Source organism: Empidonax traillii, unplaced genomic scaffold, assembly GCF_003031625.1.
Source record: "Empidonax traillii isolate 1590-97213 ecotype Southwest subspecies unplaced genomic scaffold, ASM303162v1 scaffold390:size799922, whole genome shotgun sequence".
Lineage (NCBI taxonomy): Eukaryota > Metazoa > Chordata > Aves > Passeriformes > Tyrannidae > Empidonax > Empidonax traillii.
In genome coordinates, this window is record NW_020955583.1 from 625,704 (window position 1) to 650,349 (window position 24,646).

The 24,646-nt window shown below is 41.1% G+C and overlaps 1 protein-coding gene across 1 annotated transcript in view; it reads right to left on the bottom strand.

The window, feature by feature from the left end:
• BASP1 (brain abundant membrane attached signal protein 1) overlaps nucleotides 1-24,646 on the bottom strand; it is a 52,548-nt gene that overhangs the window by 27,178 nt on the left and 724 nt on the right. The gene's annotated exons all lie outside the window — the stretch shown is intronic.

Consider the following 24,646-nt stretch of genomic DNA (forward strand, 5'->3'; position numbering starts at 1 on the left):
AATGAGAGACGGAAAAACTCACAGTAGAGAATCTGTGGATTTTTAAATCACTTCCCGGGTTAGTCAACAGGTTGATATTTCATGTGTATTAAGTTTTGTAAAGAAAATTTACAAATAATCTCTTTTTTTTTTTTTTTCTCTAAAAACTGCATGAGGTTTCGGCAATCTAACAAAATGACAGCCTAGTAGGTCACCAGGTCATCACTAACCCTGGTGTTGTAATACCTTTGAAGTACTGCAGCAAAACTGATTTAAACATCTAAGGTTAGCTATCAGATTGCACTAGGAGAGTGTTCAATATCTACAAATTTGGGATGATTGTAGGATCTGAACTAATTAACAGCAGAAAAGAAAATAGACTGCTCCATACAAGCTCTCCACACAAGCAGGAGCTCAGGTATGATTGGAATTTCAATCAGAACCAGAAAAGGCTTCCTAAAGGCTGCACAGAAATGTTTTGCCACCACCCTGAAAGTAACAGGTCTGAGGCCAAAAGCAAAAAGAGTGGGAGATCATAAAAATTTTCTTTCAACATTTGAGATTCCAACCGCATTCCGGAGTGGTGTGAAACATGTCTGGTACAAGCCTAAGCAGGAAGAAAAGAGGATTCAGAGGGTATGTGTGTATTCTGTTGCTTCCAGACCTAAACACAAACTGGTTCTCACCTCAATTTTAACATCAAGTTCTGTAATAATGAATGATCTGGAGGAGTAGGACTGCCTCCTCCTAAAGCTGTGTTCACTCTATGAAACCAACAGCTACAAGTTATAAGAAACTGGCTCTACCACATCTGGATTTGGCTTACTTTATTGCCTTAAAAAGACTTTGAAACAAAGAATGCCCATGACAGAAAACAAGCAACAGTTCCAGAGACATCTAAGCTTCCTTTCTGAACACTGATAGACAGGAACTTCAAATGACAATCCCTGTAAAAGTAAAGTGCAAAGCTGGAAAATAATTTGCTGTGGGATTGCCCTGGGCAAGAGAAAGGAGTACTTACGTTACTTCTTTCTGAAGGAGAGATGGAAATAACCTCAGTAAATTGGATTTCAATGCCAGAAAGTCAGTATGGAAACTAACAATAAGGAATAAATCATAAACCGTGAGTATCCTCAAAACTCAACACTTCCAAAGAATTAGTTTTGTGAAATATAAAACATATTTAGAAAAAAAAATCCTCCAAATTCAAGAGAACTTAAAACCAAGTGCCACTCTGTCATAGAGGTGCCAGTCTTACTATTAAAAGGAGTTGTGGTGTTTTATTGTGTACTCTACTGTACACAATAAAAATGCCAGATCCAGGATTACATTTCCTCTGTTCTTCAAGAAACTGATTCCTTAAATTTTACACACTGATTCCTGGCATAATTTGAAGAAGGCATCCCACCCATCTGAATTACACACTCTGATGTATTCAGCATTAAGCAGTGCTTTCTCTCAGGAATACAATGGACTCTTATTGCAGAAACAGAGACTCAGCACTACAATCTGAATAAAAAAGAAAGTAACACCTCATAGAAACAGTCAACCTTATGACTTTCACCCTGAATTTATTTTAAGAAGTGCACTAACTTATTCTAGCCCGCATGCACTAGGAGAAAGATGTTTTACAAGCAAGAACATCAGTGCCCCAGCATTATTCGATAGATATTTCCACAGCTTCTCAAGCAAGCGACTCTCCTCCTCCAATTAGTGTGTCAAAAATGAAGCTTACATAGATGGTAATGAAGATTCAAGTATAAACAGCAGGTGGTTCTGCACCCATCCAGTAAAACTAGCACTTAGCAAGAGAATTATTCTTAATGAGTATTCTGATAAGGAATCTGCAAGTGAGAGAGGCAGTATGGAAAATCATCCCAGACATCACTTCAGTAGTTGTGACAGTTTTAATAAAGTTTGTTCTTTTAGTGATTCAGCTTTACTGTGTCTTCAATAAAGAAAAATAAATTTTAAAAAGTAAAAAAATGTTTTGGACAATACTTAATCTGTATGATTTTGAATGAATCAGCCATGCCATTGTGAAAAAAAAAAGAAAAGGACTTTATTCAGACAGCTCCATTTTATATATTCTTTCATTTGTGTGCGCTAATATATTAGAATACAGAGAACTTAAAGAGTCAAACAGATGCAAATAGAAGCTGTTTACAGTGAGTGGTCTGAAGTGACTGCAGAAAAGCTCATTATTACTCATTATTACTTAGCAGTGACAGTGGTAGCTGTAAGCTGATCCAGGAATGGGAAGGAAAAGAATTATAAGGTCCTGATATGGGTGAAGCATTCATTTACAAGAATATATTTCAAAAGGTGAGATGCAAAAGTGATAGCTGAAATTATTCACTGAAAAGTGAAAAACATCCTAAGAAATGACAGTGGGTAAAGTTCATAACAGATCTAGAAGCTCCCAAGAGATGGTTGGTCTGATATAATTTCTATGTTTTCTTCTGTATTTGTAAGGTAAAAACCGAAGAGTTTCATGCAGCAGAACAGGGCTGAGCAGAATTCAGGTCTCCCCACGGGTCCGTGAAACTGTTATGTAAGTGGTTTCCATTTTACATATCTCAATTATTCACTGCTTCAAACATACCAAGCACACAAGAAATTTTCTAAGTATCTAAATGAATGTATTTGCCAGCTAAAACAATTATTTTCTCCAGCAAAGGAGGCAATCCAGAAAGAAAGACTTCTGCTTTGAGGTACTCATTTGCAACACACCCACCTGTTAGAGGAGGTTGTGGGAGTGTAATCTATCTCAGAAAATTCCTTAACCAAAGAGAGAATTTCAGCTCAGTGCAACTGAAATGGCTGATGGTCAAGGAACAAAAGGAGCTCCTTGCTCAAGGATGTGTTGAGCTTGTGTGTGCACTTAGTGCACACTTCCCAGGCTCCATCCATTCCTATAGGCCACAATGGAAAAGCTGATGTGATAAAATTTAAGATATGTAAGTGAGAATTTAAAATAAACCCAAAGTATGGAAGGGCCAGTATTGAGAGACTACAAGTACACAAAAGAATCACTGCCAGCTGGCAAGCTGGTGAGCATACAGCCTGCCAGAACAAACTATCCTGTGCCCTGGCGCAAGGTTTTGGCAAGCTCTGCAGTGTCTATTGGAAGTATATTTCCCGTGAGCCTTGGCAGCACCAGGCAGTCTCTCACCTAATCTGCGTCCAGGCAGGAGTGAACACAGGGAGAGGAGACGAAGGAGAAGAGATGAGTGTAAAGGGGAGCTTATGGTCAAGCAGTGGTCTGGGATCACCTTGTAGCATGTGAAAGCACAAGAAGCAGAACTAGGATGGGAACTGACTGCAAGAAAAATCCTGAGATCCAAAGACATGAAGCATTTGGGAGAAGGATGAGGGAGTGGTATCCTAATGGCAGAGATGCTTATGCCAATCATTAACTAGAGAGGGCTCAAAACAATAAATCAACATATTTGAAAGAGGTCGTTTCTGTGACAAAGAATAGAACAATTGTGTCAAACTGCAAGGGCAACATCCCCAGAGCAGAAACACAGAAGTCCCAGACCAGGGAAAATCACCCTGTTAGGGACTAGAAGAGTTGATGTGCTGGGTTGAGGGCCTCCAGATGAGAACAATCTTTGCTACCTTGTTTTGGTTTGGACTTTGGAAGCTAGAGGGGCTCAGGGGGAAAGATAAAAAAAGAAGGAGACCATTCAAGGTAGCAAGGCAATCTCTGATTCATACAAAAAAATTTTGGTCCGTGTTTCAAACCTCATAGAAATCAAGAATAAATGCCTCTGCCTGCATGCTGCCTCACAAAGAGCTGACAAGATTTAGGAGGTTTTGAAACAGCTAGATTGGGTCTGGCACTGAACAGGAAGCAAAACCAAAGAGTTTTGTACAATCGAACTTCTCTCTACCAAGCCTTTCCCATCTGTGTTTTTTTTTTCCCATTATCTGAGCTAATGAAGAATTGTCCATTATGTTAGTCCAGCCCTGAAGCAGTTGCCCAAGAGGAACAGAGGTGAAACAATCTCCAGTATTGCAAAAAACACACATATTGGCAGACAGCAATGGATTAAGTACAAGCACAGGGTTCATCTGTTTTTCCACTCACTCTAGTATTTAACTCTATTAAGGTTACTTTAAATATAGAGGTCTCACTCACTACTGTAGTGGAATATTTTTTGAAGTAATTCCAGAATATTTTCACTGCGCTGCTTTTTTAATTTTTTTCCACTATAATGGGAAAGCCTGACACATACACTCAAAAAAGAAAAGCCTCAATTATAAGAAAACATGTCAATTCTTTTATGTCCTCAAGGACTTGGCAAACAGGCAGATTTGGCAAGCAGAGGAATGGCCAAGCAGCAGCTTTTAAGTTTATGGACATGAAGGCCAGTGACATAAGGCACATACACTCTGTATCACAACTGCCTGCTACTGAATTTCCACAGTGGGTCAGTGGCTTGATTACATAAATAGTGGAAATAATAGATCAAATAATCCCTTACACAGTCAATCTATTAATAAAATAAAGTCTTGTTGCGTATGAAAACCCAGGAACCGGCAAAAGACTAGGAAGGTTCCTGACTTAAAAGACAGCACAAACCTGAATTTGAAGGTACTAGCTCCAGTAAACTTGGCTTAAACCAATTTTCATTATCTACAACTTTTTGAAATATCATGCTCAGCTTCACTGAACACCTGATATTTAAGATTTTGGACGTACAAAGAGGAAAGGCAATACCTTATAAAACCTGTTTCTAGTTCGCATTTCTCATCTTTGCTTCAAAGAAATCCTCAGATCATTTTCATTACTGTCATATCTGAGTTATGATAAATATTTGTCCAAGGACAGTCAGCTAATTATTTTCAGTGGATAATTAGGAACACTGAGGAGCTTGGCTTTCTCCCCCAGTGGTAGATGTCAAGGCTTTTCATTTAGGCATTTAAGTTTGCTTCTTAAGCTACTAGGTTTTCACAACATTTTCAATTTTTTTTAAACCTACGAAACAGAGCAAAATCTTATTTTATGTAATAATTATGTGTTTCAGAGCACTGCTGGGCCTTTGGTGTAAGGACCTGCACAGATGGTGAACTAAGGCTTCAAAACACCACCTAACCCAGGCAATAACTGTAACTGAATTCAAATAACTGCTAACCACAGCTAAGCTACTAAGGCCCAGGTCACACTGAAGGGATAAAAGTAAGCAGCGAAAAGGGAGGAATTAAAGCATCCGCTATAACAGTTAGTTGAATATCTTAATGATATGTTTTTAATGATTTATTTCTTAGCCTAGGCAATCAGACAAAAAAGTCTGGGTTTCCTTTGTGGTCTAGGAAATGAAATTTCAGGTGCCAATATCTAACTACCTTAGGACATAATAGTATAGAATCATAGAATCAGATGGGTTGGAAAGGACCTGAGATCGTCAAGTCCAACCCTTGACCCACTACCGCCACAGTTACTAGACTATGGCACTAAGTGCCACATCCAATCTCCTCTTAAGTACCTCCAGGGACAGTGAATCCACCAACTCCCTGGGCAGCCCATTCCAATGCCTGATTACACTCTCTGTAAAAAACTTCTTCCTAGCATCTAACCTAAACCTCCCATGGCAGAGCTTGAGACCATGCCCTCTTGTCTTACTGATAGCTGCCTGGGAGAAGAGACCAACCCCCACCTGGCTACAACCTCCTCTCAGGGAGTTGTAGAGAGTGATGAGGTCTCCCCTGAGCCTCCTCTTCTCCAGGCTGAACAACCCCAGCTCCCTCGGCCTCTCCTCATAGGACTTGTGCTCAAGTCCCTTCACCAGCCTCATTGCTCTTCTCTGGACCTGCTCCAGCACCTCAATATCCTTCCTGAACTGAGGGGCCCAGAACTGGACACAGCCCTCCAGGTGTGGCCTCACCAGCTCTGAGTACAGGGGAAGAATCACTCCCCTGCTTCTGCTGGCCCCACTGCTCCTGATACAGGCCAGGACGCCATTGAGATTGGATACACTTCTCCTGCAAGCATGGTGGGAGAATTGTAAACTGCCACCACGCTTTGTCAGAGGGAACCCTTAAATAGTACCTGCAAGATATCCTGTGTGGTCTTGAAGTGCTCCATGATTGTTGAGGCAGCAACTGATTGAAAACCAAAACATACTCTGATCTCAGCTTTATTCTTGATTTGCATGATGTCCTTGTCTAGTTTACTTTATGTGTTGTTCTGTGCAAACAATGGAGCTATTTGTCTGGGAATAGAAATATTCTGTAGAGTGAAAAATGGTCTAATTTTAATTTTCTTTTAAGATGATGTGAGGAAATTATTTCTGAAGCAGAGCAAGTTACTTGCACAGTCAAAATATAATATAGAAACATTGTTCCAAGAGAAAGAGGAAACAACCTCAAAATATATTATGAATTTTCCATGCATTGCTCCATTGGACCAGTTGCATTACTCATACCATACAACACGCATTGCACATTCTCACCTCCCAAAACTGCACATATTTTAGGCATGAGAAAATTAAGCTCATGTAAGATTGAGAAATTGCAAGTCCTGAAAACAGGTGTTTAACAAGTCTTATCAATCATGCTTGTAGCAGTGCTAAATTTGGAGATCTTGCTCTTAGCTGAAACAGGCACTAGTGACTGATTTGTCTTTGACATTCTGCATTACTTTTTTTTATTTCACTGCTTGAGTACTTCATAGGAGAAATATTTGTACAAAAATTGTACTTGTTAGCTAGGACAACGCACACAAGCCAGTTGCTGAGGCCAACAATACCCCTGAAGCAATGCTTCAGTGCTAGACTGCGGAAATAGCAGAGCAACCCAAATGAACCCAGAATTTCAAGGGAGCGCTCTTTATATCCCTCTAATTGGGTGGACACATCAATCCTTGTTAGAGCACCTCAGTGATTCATTTGTTGTTTACTGAGGCATGTGCTGGAGGAGTCCACTGGCATGCCTTTAAGGGTCACAGAGAAGCATCTTCCATTGAAATTAAAAATCTAGTTGTCTTTAGTAGCTTTTTAATAAACAGGATTTCCATTTGACCCACATTAGAAGCTTGCTTTGTTGAGATTCAGAAAGAAATGTTTGTCCTTGCAAAAGAGTAGAGGGGGCTGTTAATATTCAGATTAGATTTCTGCAGTGATTAGGTATTATTAGCACTTGAGTTTCAGCTCAAAATTAATATAGTTTCTTCCTTGTCTCAAGAAGTTCTTCTCAAGGAGTCACCTTTTTTCCCCTCAGAGGCAGCAGCTTTTATAATCACTGGAGTCTTTTCAACAAATAGACTTTCAATCAGACATGCTAATGCAGGTGAGAAGCTGGAGTGCTCCAACTCATCAGGCACAGGTTTGTACAAGACCACCAGCAGCACAGATGCATGCTGCCTGGCTTTAACACCAACTCCACCACGTGCAGGTAGTCATGTGGTTACCCCAAAGCACAATGTGGGCTAACTTTTTGTGCATTCACAGTGTTGCCTGCACAGTTTCTGCAGACTGCTGAGCTCTGTGCTGTATGCAGCTCTAGCGTGTGCCTTGAGCTAACTCAAAACTACTCGTGCATCACAGAACCTTCCCAGCAGCACCAGCAGTGTAGAGGTGCCATAAAATTGACAGGCAGAAGGAGAAGGAAAAAGTTTTTGATCCAGCAGCACAGTCGTGCAGCTTGCCCAGCAGGACCGGTGGGCCAGCTCTCAGGCACAGCTCCTCACAACCCCATACTGGGAAGCTTCACCACCAAGAAGGCACATGGCATCACCCAGTGGTGGTCAAGACAGAGAGCTTTATGAGATCACAACTTCACTCCAAATCACAAAGTTATTTTTTCAGCCTGTTCTCCTTGATGGTTTTTAGCACTTCTATCAGGGATGATATGCTAACCATATACTTGATATCTGAATATAAGTTGCATCACATTTTTTACAACCTTCATTCCTTCATTCACTGTGAGTTTGCTTTACAGAAGCAAAACCAGTAGATAACAGGGGTCAGTGTCCTTTTCCCTTTAACAGAAGGAATGCTGGTTTGCTATAAACTGCATTTCTACTGAGTATCAGTGCTGAAGGAGTGATACTGGACCCACTAACATTTGTAGGATGGATGCATTCTCTAGAGTGCCGTTCATTTGTAGTAGTGCGCAAATGTAAAGCAGAAGAATCACCATCATTACTGTCATCTCTCATGTTGCCATTCTATAATTATTCAGCTTTTTAAGGTAGAAGTTTAGAGGGACTGTTAGATTTTACAAGCATTTCTGAAAAGCTGCATGTGCAAAAAAAAGCTTAAAATGAAAGATAAAACTGGTATATTTACAACTGACTTTTAAAATGTTATTTTTATTCCATTTAATCCAATTGAAAAGAATGGAACAAGGATACTTACTCCAGGCAAAATAATACTGAAACTAGTACTGAAACATTTAGTTGGAAGGTAGAAACGTGGAGCACAGAGTAGTAGAACATACTGGTGTCCATGCTAGTGGAAGCAGTAGGGCAAAATACATGTGAAATTCTGCAGGAGGTGGTTAAAATTCTCAGAAGGATAAAATTAGCTCTACAGAGCTTCCTCATGAATGTGGCTATGGTGCTGCCGTGGAAATGGCTAACTTCTGCACCTCCAAGCTAACAAATGCAGTCAACAGATTCCCACTTTTAAGACTGCACTATAAACAAGAAGAAAGCTGTAGATTTGATGGATTAGGACCAGTCCAACTATTCTCCACTTCCAGATAAAATCAGAAAATACATTTACTTGCAGTTGGTTTCTCAAAAATCCCATCAATAGGCCTTTCTTTTTACTGCACTGCCTCAGGACATGGTAGAAAAGACTTCTCCGGGAGTTTCAGTAGGTAGGAAGTATCCAATGAGTTACTGTATGAAAAGACAATATGATTGCTGCACTCACCTCATAAAACAAGCTTTACATAAGAAAAGCTCACTTACCTTACTGTCCTGACAAACTGTCTCATTTTTGGCTAACAGTGCTAATTTACTCTCCCTTGAGGTAGTGGTATCATTTTTCTCCAGCCAAATGGCTGACACAGCAGACATAAACACAAAAGCCCTGTACAAAATGAAGCTCAGTTTTATAGCCATTTCATAAGTATGCTAAGTGAGAAATCATAAATTATGCTGAGCAGCTATCCACAGGGTAAGACATTTCAGAAAAAGTGCTGAGTTCCTGTTTACAATACAAAGGATTTCTTAAACCAGCATCGGTGTAGCAATTTGGTTTGTGCAACATGTTTCAATTGCTGCTTTACAGATCTAATTCTATCAAGGAGTGCAACTTTTAGTCTCAACAATCTGTTTTGTAGTGGGAATCAAGAACTACAGGTGAAACACTCAAGCTAAAATACCCTTTATCCTTTGAAGCAAACTATGAGTGACTCTCATATTAATGAAAAAAAAAAAAGTTCTTTGAAGAGATCATAAATACATATTAGGAATTAAAATGTAGGCCCCTTGATTAAAACTGATGGAAATTCCCCCAACTCCCTCCAGCCAGAATTAAATGAACATTAAGAAACACTTGAAAGTATGAACCCAAGCTTCCAGTACAACATAATAGCTTTATATTAACAACCTACTCACTATTTTTATGATTTGAATCAAAAGGCAACGTAAAATAAGAATTTAGTCAGCCTTCTGCAACTCTTTTGCAGTGCTTGAAAGGTCTGGCTCCCAGCCAAGACACAGAAGTGTCAGAGGTCAGAGGCATCCCTCTGCTCACCATACCAGTTTACTCACACCTCAGTTTTATACATCAATCTTCACTCAGATGTAAACAAAAGGATTATATGATAACCCATAGGGGTTATTGCTTGCTTTAACGGGAAACAGGAAATTCATATTCATATACAGCAGCTGTGATCTGCTCCATTATAGAAATTTCTCAGGATATTCTGAATTGGAAGGGACCCACAAAAATCAAGTCCAACACTTAACTGAATGGTCCATTCAGAGACTGAACTTTATAAGACCAAAAAAAGAAGAAAAAAAGGAAGCCTAAAATTTGTGTCAGTCTTCATTTACACAAAATAGATGTGGATGTAAGAGATGTAGATGGTCATCAAAGATCACAGCCTGAGTTAATGCTGTTCTGATTTCCCACACTGGAACTCCCTTGCTAGACATACAGTGGTCTTTGGACGTATTTAGCCCCTTGGGTTTGAAGTAATTCACTTACTATATTTTAAAATAAAAGCTTTTTGTCGGAAGATTTCACAATTGAGTTTAATCTGCAAAAATTTGTGCAATTATTTTTTCAATTTCATAATGTGATGTTTCCATGTTCTAGTCATAAGACAGATCATCTTAAAAATGTCAGTTTAGATGAAAAACATGCACAGAGGAATTAAAAATCATTAAAAATCTTTAAAATCTTGAAATAAAGATGTATTTAGGTGATATGGCTCAGCCAAACTAAATAGCTTGCTGTTTCAAGTGGGCCTACTGCCGGCTCCTCTTCCCTTGCAGCTGGTCTGGCTGTTAGCTGAGCCCTGGGTGAGGCGATTCAGCTCACTGAGCCGGGAGAAAAGGAGCCCAGCCAGAAAACAATGAGGTAAACAGGGGAGAGCAGGCAGCGAGCCCACCCTACAGAGCTGCTGATTCAGTTCAGCTGTCACACCTGAACCCTTGAAGTGGAAGTATCTAACACCATAGATGGTGTTATAAATAAGGAAGAAATCCCCCACTCTGCAACATAAATTTTAAATTTTCACACCATGCAATTTGCCTCTAATGTAAAGTAGTGGGACCTGCTCTGTGGTTAAGACTCTTGCCAGGCACTTAATTGGCAGCTGGGGACTTGAACATCTTCCCGGAAACTCCTACAAATAAAATACTGCAAAATGGCAGAAGGAGTACACATTTCATTTATGAATCCAAATAAAGACATTGGATTTATACTAGAACTACATGGTAAAAACCTGTACTGTCTCCCTGAAGACTAGTATTTATGGCATTTTTACATAAGCTGTCACAGTCAGACAGGCAAAAAATTAGACACCTTTCGCTTAAAGAGAACCACCTTGCTATAAAAGAGCATTTTTTAATTCTTCCCTCCCCAGTTCAGACCTGAATCACACCTTTCAACACCTTGGTGAGGGCTTGGAGTGCAGACATTGTCTTGCCAGTTGGTAGTTTATACAGCATGGGGTAGCCAGCTCCATCAGTAGAGTTTGACCCAACCAAAACAAAATTCTGCTGAATATGGTACTTATTTGTTTTATAGGAGACAAGACTAATACCCTAGCTGGAATCAGCAGGAGCAAAGATCTGAATCCTGACCATCCATGTTATACATGTCTTTCTTTCATTAACACTCATTAGTCCATAGACTTTGTATAATATTGGATGCTTAGGTCTTAAACCTAAAAACTCTTATAAATTGCAGTCTTTATTAAGTGGCTAGTTACCTTAAAGAAGAAAACAGAGATGTTTTTACCATCATAGAATGGTTTGAATTGGAAGAGACCTTAAAGATCATCTAGTTCCAAACCTCTTGTCATGGGCAGGGATACCTTCCGCTGGACCAGGTTGTTCAAAGTCCCATCCAACCTGGCCTTGAACACTTCCAGGGATGGGACATCCACAATTTGTCCAGGAAACCTCCTCCAGTGTCTCGAAACCCTCACAGTAATGAACTTTTTCCTAATAGGTACTCTAAATCTACTTTTTTTCAGTTTATGTCATTCATACATGCACTTGTAAAAAGCCCCTCTCCTGCTTTCCTGTAGGCCTCTTCAGGTACAGGAAGGCTGCTCTGAGTTCTCCCTGGAGCCTTTTCTCTGGCTCAAATAACCCCAACTCTCTCAACATAGGAGAGGATTTTGTAAATAGCAGTCTCAAAAGCATGCTGTAATCCTGAAATATGAACTTGAGTGTTGATTTTAAAGTTCATGTTTATTTCCCTTGGTCTGTCTGTTTAGTAGGTTTCTGTGTAAGCTGACTAATTACGCCAGCCGTATATGGTTTATACCTGTCAGGTATTTCTATATGACAAAGCAGACCAGCTCTGAGTTTAAATATCAGCAGGCACATAATACTTAGAGATGAAAACTACTTTCTAGGGTATATCAATCTGTGAATGATGTTCCAATGTGGTCATTTTTAGCACTTCATCTTGTTTACCTGTTGCTTGCACTGCAGAGCTCCATAAGGCAGCTGATGAAACACGCCTGTTTGGATTACTTGTGAACAGTTCTTACCAAAACCAGATTAACCACCAAAGCATAGCTGAAGGCAGCTCTGATGCAGGATGTTGCCTCAAACCCAGGACAAACAGTGAAATCCCCACAACCACCCTAACCCACCACCCTCATTCTACAGCTCCCACGCAGAGATCTACTGCAGAGAAGAGGGCACTGCCTGTGTATGCAGTATTACACACTCCCTACCTACCCTAGTATTTGCTACTGCATAGTAGTATGTGCTTGCATAACCTAGTATATCTAGGGCACAATCCCTTTCCTCACTGCTGTAATTTCTATTTCTGCTGTTTCTCATGTAGAGGCCCACGAACTGGAAAAAAACCCATTCCATTCTTCAGTTCTTTCTGCCTGTTTATAGGATCTTATTAATATTAATAAGATCTAATGCCAGGGATTTTGCCTCTGATCAAAATAATCCTAACCTAAGGCACATTTTTATGACCTATCTTCTCAACGTGAAAACTGCACTGCTGCACACACTTACCGTCTACAAATTAAAAAGATATTTCTTTCTCTTCAGGCAGTAGAAAACTTACCTTCAACATGGATACTATCCAATTTATTCTACCTCTGGTTTCTCAAAGGAACCCAAGAGAAAGACAGAAAGAAAAGCAAACAGATGAATAACACTGGAATTTAATGTTTTGGTAAATGCTTTTGTATTATGATTGCAAACACAACTAGTGTTTTAAATACATGTAAGTATGTATATATGTGTGTGTGTATATATATATATATATATATATATATATATGTGTGTGTGTATGTATGTATGTATGAGCATCAATCCCAATTAGTGCTGCCCACCCAACCATCCAAATTTAAGTGAAATTCTAGTGGCTGACAGCTCTGACTTTATTAGTGCAACTCCATTAGATTCAAAGCAGATAGTCACTGATCAACAACATGAATAAAAATGGAATCAAGCCCACCACTCTACTTCTCCTCCTAAATATGCCTCATTCATTGAAAGGTTCACTTTGAAAAATGCCAACACACTGCTGTGCATGGCTTGATATCCATACGTTGCTGAATAACCTAACAATTAGCAGTTAAATGAAGGTGAGCATTCCCTCGTCTCTAACAACACAAGATATGGGCAACTAGCCAAGAATCTGGTACATTAAACAGAAACACATGTACAAAATCTGCAAGTGCTTCTTGAAAGCACGATACTATTTCCAGTAAGCACATATAGAAACTAAATACATCTCAGGTTGCTCTCAGGTAGAAAAAGATTGATTCATTTCAATCACACAGTCCAAAGTAGCCACAGCGTGGATAGCCCCTGGTACTGAATCAGGAACTTCAAAGGCAGATGCCCACCTGCCTACCATGGATGGAATGCACAAAGATATTGTTCAGATAAAACATTAAGTCTATTCAAAACCATTTATTAAACCACCAAGGATTTCTTTAAAAATAAGTCTAATTTATATCACTTTCAAAGTTATTGTTATTATGTCAGTAAGTTTCAGCAACCATGTGTTGAAAAGATGTGTATAGCCTTTGTTACTCAGATTCTCCACTCATCTGTGGAACAACCCAGCAAATGTTCCTGCTACCTATAGATTAAGCAACAAAAGATGTCCTAGTGTCACATCAATCAGAAGTACAAAACTGACCTCAGTTGCAGTCACAGCATTTCATCCCGGACTTTCAGAGTAAAATTTTCAAACATACACACATGACTCCTTACCACTGTCTTGAAATAAAACTTTGGAACCAGAAAGCCTCAATCATTTTTGTAAGCTTTACTCCCCTTCTTGCACATCAGCCCCAATTTGAAATATACCCTCAGATTTACAGACCATTTCAGGACTGATGTCAGAAGTCCTATGAGAAATTTCCGTTTAACAAGTTATTCTGTTCAGCATCAATAAATCAAATATCCTCTTGCCAACTCTAGAAAAGCCTTATTTGTCTATTTCTTTCTAGCATATACCATGTCTTCAAAGACCTTAGCAGAAGATTTATCTTTGAATCTCTATTTTAACAGAGCTCAGACACATTGCCAATAAATTAGTACACTTGGGAAGTATTTTGTTTCAACTGAACTTACTTCTCTGCAATGAAGAACTAACTACCTCCATCCAAAGGTTCCCCATGTTCCTGATCACACAAACCACAGGGCTGGAAGACACCTCAAGAGAAGCCTAGATATTTCCTCTTCTTGCCCCACAGCAGAACGAGTTACATTTAAGTGATCTCTCAGTGGTTACTTCTTACCTATTCTAAAAATAATCATTCTCTTCTTTACACTGCACAAAACCAATGTGTACATTTTTCCCCTTCATAAGTTTTGTTTGATCACTCTTATTGTTTACATGTGCACCCACTTGAACAGTATCTCTCTTTTATGTGGTGTATGACCCATGCAAGTAATGTCTTTAAATGTTCAATGCATGGTATATGAAAGGAAGTTCTTAGATGCCCATTTTAGGACATATAAAAGGCAATTTATTCTACTCTGGTTCTAAACATTTAACACAACTAGGGAATGGACCTCTGTTATCCTTGTTTTCTCTTTCTTATCAACAAAATCTTCTTTACGGTAATTCTGATCACATATTCCCTATGACTACCACATATTGTCTTAATTAGAAATGATTGCAAAGACAAGGAATTTTTACTATGTTTTATTCATTATAAATTATTCAAATTATTTTAACTCAAGTTTCTATCTTTTATCTGTTACAGAACAAAGGGTAAATATTTTCCTCATACAGTCTGAAGTTATGTTTATCTACCTGAACAGTGGAAATCCCATTTCTTGTGTACAACACAGTTTCTTGCTAGTCCTTAGTGACAGAACACAGAAAAATGACTCCTTGTTTCCATGAAAGGCTTTAATGGGATTGTAAGTTGTGAGGTACATAAAAAAATATTCCACCATGTTAATTAAGATGAACTCTCTGTATTTTTTACTTCAGATGAAGGGGAGCTGTAAAGTATTCCCGAATGTGACTCTGTAACTTTGTAGTATATAGTCTCTCAGGAACCGTGAGCAGATTTAACCACAAATAGCTAAATGCGCCTAGATACTTGAAGTTATATTTAACTATCTCCCTAGCTAATTAGATCAGGGAACCAGGATCTTATGGCTAGATTAATTAAGATAAATCAGGGCATTTGTAATAATTAAGTTAGCTGTTTGGTCTCCTTTCCAGAGCAAGGAGTCAACAAACATTATTAGTGCAGCAGCCCATGACTGGCTCTTCAGAGTGTGGATGCAGTCCCACCAAAGCTACTGCCTTTGCAAGACTGCCCAGAAGGATCCCACAGACAGTCTCATTGTATTTGATTCTTTTAAGAGGACCAGAGGAGTTCCTTCCCTGGTGGAATACCTGTGTCTGCTCAAAGGTGAGGTTTTCAGAGACAGCATGGTGAGACAGGCAAGAGATTCAAGCCAGATATCTGTAGCTCAGAAAAAAACCCTGTAAAATGCTGAGAAGAAGGTAGCAGACCTGCAGTCAAACTCCAAAGGTGTTGGAAAGGAAGTTCAGGACCAGGGAGGACTGTAGCATTTCGTTTTAATGCACAAAACCTCAGCATACTCAAAACAAGCATTAGTATTCAAAACTTGAAAGGGTTCATGGGCAGAGATCAGGCTGTGAATAAACCTTATATCTATCTATTATTTTGGTTCCATCAACACTGTAAGTTTTCTCTATGTAAGGAGTTAATTAACTAAGATGACTAGCAGTAATTCTAATGAAAATAATATCCTTTGAGTTTTTTGATCTTCTTTGGGAACACAATGTGCAGAAGATGATCTAAATCAGTCCCCTTCAGTTCCCTGGCCCCCTACTTGGGGACCCTCCACAGCGACCAAAGGCTATTTTGTGTCTTCACTCTGTAGCTACAAATTTGTACTTCAGAAAAAAAAGGCATTATATATGTGCCATCATGAACTCACTTGGCCTGAACAAGGCCCTCATCTTGATGGTACTCATACTGAATGTGCACAGCAATCATGTTGTTGTCTCCATCATTTATAGATTTTATGCTTTATTTAGACACAATTAAAATCTCAAGCAATTAGAAGTGGATCCAAAGAAGGGTTTCTCTATGAAAGAAACTCAGGCCAGTATGACTGTGACAGCTACTGGCCTTTATGCAATATGCAGCCCAGCACAGCCACAGCTTGACAGACAAGCTTTGTCTATTATAACACCAAACGTTTCCCCTAAAACTCTGTTCTGGAAGGTTTTCCAACTCACTAATGTAGTTTAATTATGATCTTGCAGCACTTTATTTGATTTTCTACAGGAATAAAAATCTAATTCTTCTTGAAAATGCAAGCTATCACAGACAGGTTTGGGTTTGTTGGCTTTTTCTTTTTAATTCAGTCAAGAGTCACTTTTTCTTAAAAGATGTAAGAAGGAAAGAATTCTCTTCCCTTTCAGTCAACAGAAGAAATCACATTAATATTTCTTCAAGCAATAAGAAGTTTAAAAGTATTGAACGCTTTCAGCTGGCAAAGCTCCAAGTTTTCCATGTTGTTGCAGGATTTGCATGAAACTTTGTTTAAGACCAAGTTCTCATGTTGATATGATCTTACTACTGAACATCTAAATTTGGGAGCCATGTGCATGCAAACAGTTGGGGTCTAGTAGCATTAGTTATAGAGTTTAAAATTAAAGTTTTACAATAAGTGGTTCTGTTCTCATGCCTCCAGTCATGAATGACAGCACACACTTAAGCTTAGATTGTATCATGTTCTGCACATCTGCTAAAGCACATATTGCATGTTACTGTCACTGATTATCAAGGTGTTCTCTGAAATAGGTTGAGTTAGTTCACAGCTGAAAATGTGGACTTCTAGAAAGGGTAAGCAAGGGAAATGACAATATAACCACAATGATAATTTAATTGAAATACAGATAAATTATCTAGAGGAATATGGTAAGGAAGGATACAGAGTCAAAGCTAGATGAAAAATTAGTAAATATCAGCTTGAAGACACCAAACCTTTTTTTACTGTGACACGTTAACAAATATGGACAGAGAAAATATGGTATATCCAAACAGGTTAGAATATAGTTTCTAACAAGAAGCATATAAAATGGCTTCTTTAACCAGGAGAAAATCTGTCAAAGAACTTGGTTTTTAAGTAGAAAGAAAATAGAAGCTGCTGAGATAAATATTTCTATTCTCAGTCTGTAAATTTACTGTTATTGTTTCACAGCAAACTCCTGGACAGACTTTTTTTCTGAACCACAAATCTGTCAGTGCAGAACTTCTTCACTCCCTGTCATCTCTGTGTTTCAGATGGTGAGGCACTTGGATATTCAGTCTCTTTCCTCACAGGGTCAGTGGTTGCGGGAGAGCATGCAAAGCCAGCTTGTTTCCCTCAACACCATCCTCCATATATCAACTTCAAGTCAGAACAGAGATGGCAGGTATTTAAAGACACAGTATTTACCCTGCTTCAAGCAAGGCAGATCCATTATGTTTGTCATTTGTTGACTACTATGTTTGCTCTTCTCCATAATGCCTTGGTGACAGTGTTGTTCCAAGAGATGTTTGCAAAAACACCTCTAGGTGATTTGCAGTATAATTTGAACCCTTGGTAACAGAAGGTACCTCAGCACTGAAGGCCGCTTTCAATACATCGAGAGGTAGTGGATTGTCAATACAGCGTATTGTTCAGTCAGGGATTAGACACCATAAGGAGTGCCACGTTCCTTTTGCTAGCAGCATCAATAATTTCTTCATGAATCTGTCAGTCACTGACTCATCCACAGCAGAGGATGACAGCTGAACTTTCAGTGACCTAATAATTATTCTAATGCTTATAAAAAAAATACTGTATCATTAGGGTTTTTTTGAGCTCTGTTGAAGCTTTTACACACTATTACACGCACAGGAAAACAGTGCACTCCAGTGAACTATCATATTTCAGTGCACATGACAGCTCTTACTTAGCATGGCTCTAAAAGTATTATTCATTAAGGTAATGTCATCATTTCACAGCAACTGGATGTAAAGCATGGGCCACTATGTGGAAAGCTAAATGCTCCTCTAAATATCACCTAGGGAAACTAGCACTGAAAAAATCGTTAAGATGCAAAATATTGGTGGAACATCAGATGGCTGCAAGAGGCTTAAAATGTTTCTGCTGATACCTCTTCACTTCAGGATAGTTTTCTCCAAGGTGGAGATCCCTGAGGGCGGAAAATGAGAATACAGGAACAAAGAATGGATAAGTCTGTCTTACCAAATTTTTTTCCCGCAAGTAATACCAGATCCTTCACCAAAAAAATGTCAAGGACAACTTGTCACTCTCCTTGAACTCTCACATCCTACATGCAGCTTTCTAGAGCTATCAGGAAGCTCTTAGCTCTGACTGCTGGAGCTATGTAGAGAATGTGTGGACTGCAAACAAGGAAAGATTTTCCATATTTCTACATTTGCTTTGGTCTGCTAATCTAGGCATTAGAATAATGGGCTTGGGGACTATCCTGAGCACTCAGGTATCCTACAGAGGCCTCATACGCCTGTAGTGAAAGCTTCAAGTGAAAAAAAGTGACAAACCAACCCTCTCCTACATCTCAAAGTGAGGGATGGAAGAGCCTGGAAAATCTAGCCAGAATTTGAGTTTTATGCTCTGGAGAGTTGCTGTCTCCCTTGCTTCACAGGGCCTGTAGATCTGAGAAGGAAAGCAACAGACAACCACCATCTTTCACCCTCTCTTCAGTGACACCAGCTATTGCCAGCACAGAGTGTACATTCACTGGTGCAGAGTTTACACACTGGGTTGAGCAAGGCTGCTGAAGGAAAATAAACCCCACAACCTCAATATATCTGGCTTGGAAACCTGTTGGTTAGAGCAGCCAGCACATCTTCCCCATTTGCCTCACTTTTTCTGGTGACAGCAAGAAGTCCAGAAGAGCTGTTTTTAGCACCTCAGATTTCACTGAATTTGCCTCCTCCCACCAGCTCAGCATAATTAGCAGCAGAATTCAGTCATGCACTTACCAGCACTGGCCAAAATACAGCAACTTTGCATACAGGAAACTTTGCATATGAATGGGAAATATCGATATAATCTGAACATCTCATTTAGTGGTGACTGGTTTCTCCCTATCCTTTTCCAGACTCCTAGTTTTATACCACCTCTAGCCTGTTTTTGTTTTTGTTTTCTTTCTTCCCTAATGACATGCTTCTCTGCCTTGAGGGAAGATGATTACAAGAAACTGATGTGGCAATTCTCAGTCTCTGGTCTATCTCAGACAAATAGAAGTACCAAAGTGTTTCTCATGGTATTACTCTCCCGTGTTGATTACGTGTTTGTAATTGGGTTTTCACAGTTTTCTACATCCTGATTTGAGCTTCTTTTGCACGCATTTTTCTAAAGTAGTCAGATGAGAGACTTGCATCATTTCTAGAATTGTTGATCCATTCTTTATTTTGTCTAACTTTGCTTCATTTCTTCTCCATAGTTCAACAATCACCTTAAATTTGTCTAGCAGATGCACATCTACAGCATCCTGCTATGTGACCAAATTTTTTTACTTCATCCAAAAATAGTTAATAAGGTCAAGATGTAATTTTGAATATGAGTCCCTCCTTCACCAACCAATCACATAAGGAAAACAGTAATAGTAGAAAATAAGTTCATCAATTATAACCTGGTTCTATCCTTCTGCTCTATCCTTATCCTTTACATCCCATTGAGTATTTAAAGACTAGTGAAACAGGAGATAGCCAGCAGCCTCCTGATATTACTGCTTGTACAGAATTGGCTTCTGTTTGTGACGTACAGTCATGATGGCATAGATTTCTGCCATTAAAATTAATCCTTGGGAAAGTTTGTCATTATAGTTACTAGGCTTTTGCCTGGAGTAAAAGGTTACGCTTCAATATTGTAGTCACATCCTCTTCACGCCAGTGCATCAGTAGACTACAATCACCATCATGACATCTTCCATTAACATACTCATAAGTAGCAAAAGGTAGGTAGCTAAGACCCAGTCTTATTACACATTCAGCGTTGTATCATTTCTAAGGACAGTAAGTCTCTAATCAAAATGAAGCTCCTGCCATCAGTCCTATGGTTTACATTAAGCACCAACTCACGCTGCTCTGAACAACTGCTAGGGCAGTGTATGTAAAGTAAAATCTTTTGAAAAGACATCCAGATTCCTAAAGGTTAAAAAATAAAATCCCTGGATCAGCAGATCATAATCATATGTGGCACTACTTACTAGGTTAAAATCTAAACTATGCAACATGTGACTAAAAAGCATGTGGCTTTCCCAACACTACAGCACCGGTAGGGTACTTGGCAGTCTATACCAAACAAGTTAGGCGACTATAAAGCCTACTTATTTTTTATTCTGCAGAAGACAATACCAAACACATCAAAAGAGATCAGTCTTTGACTTATATCCCAAGACAGAAGGTTTTTATTAATAAAACTGTTTCCTCAGAGTTAAATTCCATTAACTGTACTTAAGAGGGAATTACTACACATCTTGCTCCCAGGCAAAACCTGACCATTCCACATGTGTTACAAATCAGTATCTCTTTACATTTACTGGTGTGCTGAAGAAAGTCAAAGGATTTTATCTTCAGATTCTGGCAAGTCTGGAATTTTTCATGTTTGAAGAATCATATTGCTATCAATCTGTTTCTATTTTAAACTTATGAATTTTCATATCAAATAACCAACAGCTACATTTTTATACTAACCACATTTCTCTATCTTGAAGTAAGAAGCTTAGGTGGCATCACACCTTTAAGGAAAAGAGCTGTAAGATACAAGATGTTGTAAAAAAGACTTTAAAGTCTTTTCCACTGTGCACAAAGTGGATTTTTTTAATCAAAAGTGCATTTTTTTAATCTTGAAAGCATTTTCTACTAATGCATGAAACGTCAATTATGCTGCATATGGTTTCTATTTTCAAGCCTCTAATGCTTTCAGGAATTTCTTTGATTTCTCTAGTTGTTACCTCATTCTTGTCATTCCTGATTGACACAGAAGCAGAAACCCAAGTCACTCCTAAGTATCTTTCTTTACTTCTTAATCTGTTTCCATACATCTGTAGGGTACTTCAAAATGGCATGCCTTTACTGCCCTTGTATGAACGAAGGTAAGGTATTGAATATTGGTTGATTATTATACTCTTCATTGTATTTGAAGAGCATCTAGTTTTCTTACTTGAAGAATTCAGATTTAAACATTACACTTACAGTGCACCCACGGACATTACATTTATACCTACCCACCTAAATCAAGACCTGGGATTTGTGCATAAATGTGTTCATACAACTGCAGAATTCTCTTCATGCAGATGGAAGGGGGAGGAAGAAAGAAATATTCTGAAATTCTTTTTTTTTTTTTTTTAAATTAGTGCAAAATCAACTTTCCATGGCAGGCTTCTAAATAACTAGTAGCTCAATGATAGCTGAATATCTGAAAATAAAGCCTCACAGAACTCTCCCAAGATTTCATGGGAAGGCCTGTTTCTGCCCTGAAACCAGCTTCTGTCCCTTGATGCATCCCATCAGGCCATGGGTGGATGCCTGCCCAAGGGAAGAACTTGGCATTGTTCTGACAGAAGCTGTCGTGTACACAGGAGGCTCTGCTGAAGGACTTCACGGTTCACTGAATGGGGCAAAGCTACCAGTGGAACACAGCACAAACAGAAGAAGCTTCATTTGGAAAACACAGTTTATTCCAGAGACTTAATGTTGAAAGATCAAAACACACAACTATTCAAGAACTAGAGACAGTTCTAGAGATGGTTTCTAAATTATGGAGGTTTCATACTTAATCTCAGGGAAAGAGTATGCTCCAAAGGTATCCCACTTTCTGAAATAAATCAATCATTTATCACCAGGTTGCTTCAGTAGGTCATACATTTCAAATGCAAAGAAGCATGGAAGGAGGGGAGAAACATAAATTTCACCTGATCATTGCTTCAAGCAACAATTTGAACAGTGATTTTACCAGTTTTACCTTTCAATGTTGATTTTACTTTAACTGGATATGATATACTCAGAGGTTCATATCAAAAGAAAAAACTGCTGCACAATTGCTTTTTGGTAGCTATATACAGTTTCCTTGTATTACACAATCAGCTATTTGATTCATGAAGCATACAAGAATAGACAGAGCCGCCATGAATTTCCCAACATTTTGGGTTTATTCTGTCCACAGACCAGAGTTGGTGCTATCTGGTGAAACTAAAACAGCCAGACAAAAAGAAAATACTCACTGCATACAATCCAGTACTAGGAAGATCACAAAACAAAGCTTCTGCCTCTTATGAAGTTGTGCGAGACAATGAATAGATAGCAAGCACAAAAACCTTTGGCCATGTCCTTGCTTGTTCCTTTTCACTCACCCCTAAAAGTTGGAGAGTCTGCCCAAAATTCTCTGAAACACCCTGAATACAAAAGGATTGTGTGGGATAAGGTTTCTCCCCTGGAGGCAGCAGTAGCAGCAGATGCCGCATCTTCCCTCAGTACGGCCCTCCCACCCCATTCTCCCTGGTCCCATGCTTAATGGGGAACAGCTACACAGGGAAAAAACCCTCGGAGTTTGAAGCCTGGCCACCAGTCTAGGTGGTGCTTGGCAAGCATCTGGCAAGCAGAGAGGGGACATTTCGACGGATTTTAGGGCTCTGATGGCTTCTTCAGAAGAGACCTTAATTGGAAACACTGGAAATACCCAAGTGATCGCCATGCCGAGGGGCCTTGGGGTGTATGTTTTCCAGTGAATGTTCATCACCCTCGAGGGGAAGCAATAAAGTCCACTGCCATCCCTTGTTTAGGAGCCCAGTGGCAATAATCTTTTGTTAGCTTTAACTTCAGCTTGATAAACACACCAGCTGTCTCCGTTCAGAAACTGTCATCAGCTTACAAAACTATCCATTTCTAACAGGCTTACGCATGCTCCCCCTAAAGAGAAATATATATCCTAATTTTGGACAAGAGCTGGGAAGGAAAAGGGGCGGAGGAGGAACCAGCACCGATGCCAGCAGCGAGATGCAACAATTCGAACAAAAGAGATTTCAAGATGTCGCACTAACACACACACAGACACACACACACACAAATCTTCCTGCTGAAAGACTGCTTCCCCTCGGCAGAGGGAGATGCTCGAGGAGGCCGCTCGGGCACGCAGAGCACGCGTGTCCCCCCCCAGACGGAACCCGGCAGAGAGCACGTCCCTGCGGCGTGGCTGCTCCAAAGGGCACCCGACTGCGGCACGTACGCTGCACCCACTTCGCCTCTTGGACCAAAGGGACCCACGGGCGAACCTGGGACACCCGCGCTGCTGCAGGGGGACCCCTTGCTCCCCATCTCCTGCGCCCGCCCCGCCACCCAGGACCGCTCCGAGGAGCGGGGGTGTGTGTTGGAGCCCGGGGTGGGGGAGCTCTGGAAGCACCCGCAGCCGCTCGCCGGGCGCAGACCGCAACCCGCTGCGGGCGGGAGGTGGGCGGGCAGCACCAGCGGCCTTTTCCCCTTAAAAAATCCTGAATTTTGTCTCGGCGAGGTGAAGGGTGGGGGGGAGGCAGTACGGGCGAGGAGGCGGGAGGGGAGGGGGGGCACAGAATGAGATGCCAAAGCTAAGCCGGGCGCAGCCGGGCGTGAAGGGTGCGGGGTGCCGCCGGGTCACCCCGACCATCTCCCCCGCGGGGCTGGCGCGGGGCAGGGGCGGTGTGGGGCGCCCGGGGGGTCGCGGCGCGGTGCGGCGCCTTTGTTCCGCCGCCGGCCCCAGCCCTGCCGCCGCTCCGCGCATGCGCCGGGCACAGACAAAGGCGCAGGCAGGGCGGTGGGGGCTCCCGCATCCCCCCCCCCCCGCATGGCATTGCATCCCCCTTCCCGCACTGCATCCCCCTTCCCGCACTGCATCCCTCCGCTTGGCGCCCACCCGGCGCGGCGGGAGGGTGGGCGCGTCGCGTCCAGGGGGAGTGTGTGTGTGTCCGCCCCCCCCGCCCGCTACCCCCGCGTGAGCCGCCACGCCCAGCTGAGGCGCGGGCAAAGCTCCCTGCGGGAGTGAGGTTTGAAAGGCACGCGTGTGCGTGGGGGAGAGGCGGCACGGCGGCGCGGGTCGGGAGGGGCAAGAAAAAAAAGGGTCGAGGGGAGGTGTAGCGTGCTTCGGTGCGGGGAGAACGGGGAGCCGGCGGGGAGAGGGGGACCTGTGGGAAGCGGGGGGCGGCATTCGATGAATATTCATGGCACAGGCACACCGGGGCGCACCGCGGCGGGCGGCGGCAGCGGTGCCCGCCGTGTTTGACGGCTGGTCCGTAGCCCCTGGGCGGGCAGAGCTCGGCGGGGCAGCTGGTCCCCCACTAAGGCTCGGCTGGTGCCGCCCGGCCGAGAGCGGCGCTGAAAACCCGCCGGCTCGTCCACGCGCGCGCGTGGCCGCGGGGGCAGCGCCGCTCCCGCCGCTCGCCGGGGACAGTCGCGTTGTCGCCGGCCACAATGGGCACGCGCCTCTTCCCCGCGC